We start from the raw sequence: 1,852 nt of genomic DNA on the forward strand, positions 1-1,852 counted from the left end.
TGCGATTGGCACAGGATAGAGCAGGGTTTAGGGCTGTTGTACATAGGGTCGCTATGAGTTGCAAACGACTCGACGGCACGTAACAACAACAACATGTATCAAAAACTTTTTCCAATAGAATAAAAGGAAAATCTTTTGCTGGGGAGCCCAGGGGAAATATATGGTGATGTCATCTCAGACGAGGGTTTCATAACAAAGATTACAGAATACTACATGGCCTTCAGAAGAAAAAACCTGAAAACCAAATTATAAAATGAGCAAAAGACATGAAAAGACTTTTCATAGTGGATGGCCAACAGATATATGAAGAAATGCTCAAAATAACTGGCAAGAAGATATAAATGAAAACTACAATGAAACACCATCTCACCCCAGTAGCAGTGGTAAAGTTTACAGGACAAGAAGCAATACATGTTGGAAAGGATGTGGAGAGATTGGAATCTCATACACTGTTAGTGCAATTGTAAAATGGTACAACTACTCTGTAAGGTAGTTTGGCATTGCCTCAAAAGTTTGAGCATAGAAATTTCATATGGCCCAACTATTCCACTGTAATAAATATAAGGAAAATACAACAGAGACTCTAACAGAGATTTTTACACCCATGTTCATAGTAGTGTAAATCCCAATAGCAAGAACATGGATAAGGCCCAAATGTCCATCAATAAACCACTGGAATGAGAAATTTGTGGTACTGTCACATGATGGACTAGTATGTAGTACTCATGAGCAATGATTTTGAAAAATACTGTATAATGTAGAAGAGACTAGAGAGCACTATGCTGAATGAACTAACTCAGTCTCATAAGAACAAATATTGTATAAATTCATTGTAAAAATAGAAGGAGAATTAGTAAGATGTGTATGAAAGTCCAAAGGGAGAAGGGTTGGTGGCAAGGGTACTGAAGGTGTGGAGGGAGAGATAATGATTTATTTACAGAGTTTGGCCGAAGTAGGATGGGATTGAAAGAATTAGGAAAGATCTAGAAGGTACCTGAAAATATGAAGCAATAGTGATCATTGATCAATGGTGATAAATTTTATAAAACAATTTATGGGAATAATCATATGGATCACAATGTGAATAAAAGAATGTGTGAAGCACAATAAATATGAATGAAACACAATGTATATTAATTTTATATGCAAACCAATGATTTTTTAAAAAAGATTGAAAAATTTTAAAGGAAAAAATAAATGGGAGAAGACAGGTGACATCTGTAACAATGGGTTTAAACACAGCAGAGAATATGAGATTGGGACAGGACCATGCATTATTTCATTCCATTGTACTTAGACACATACTTGACAGCACCTAATCACAACATAGAATAATGGCTTTTGTTATGTACATGGCAGGCACTGAGATACCTAGGTAGAAAAATCATTTAGAACAACTCTCAAAAATTATTTTAAAAGATTCACTAACTGTTGTGATAGGCTACCATAAGATTGCATTTGAAAATTACCTCACCTGTAGGAGCCTACCATAGTTGTTGTCGTCGTTGTATATAGTAGAGTAGGAACTGAACCAAAACTGCCCCTCAGGTGGGATTTTAGAATTGGTTAATCGCACAGAAGGAGATTGTTCATCTTTCTCTCAGGGAGCAGCTGGTGGACTCTTAACTGCATGCCTTTGGAATTGCAGTTCAGCTTCTAGCTGTATCTCTGATCAAACTGAAGAATTTCTTTGAAAAATAACTGCTTTAGGTAATGACTGAAAATATTTATGTAAGTAGCTTCATTCATTGAGTGGACTTTTGACCAAAATGATCCAATTTAGTTGTCTTACATCTTAATTCAGCTACAAAGGGCAAAGTTTTCTTTACATAAGCATTTAAAAACCTAGTTT

Source organism: Elephantulus edwardii, unplaced genomic scaffold (assembly GCF_000299155.1).
Source record: "Elephantulus edwardii isolate Elephantulus edwardi_28Jun2011 unplaced genomic scaffold, EleEdw1.0 scaffold00098, whole genome shotgun sequence".
In the NCBI taxonomy this organism is placed as follows: Eukaryota; Metazoa; Chordata; class Mammalia; order Macroscelidea; family Macroscelididae; genus Elephantulus; species Elephantulus edwardii.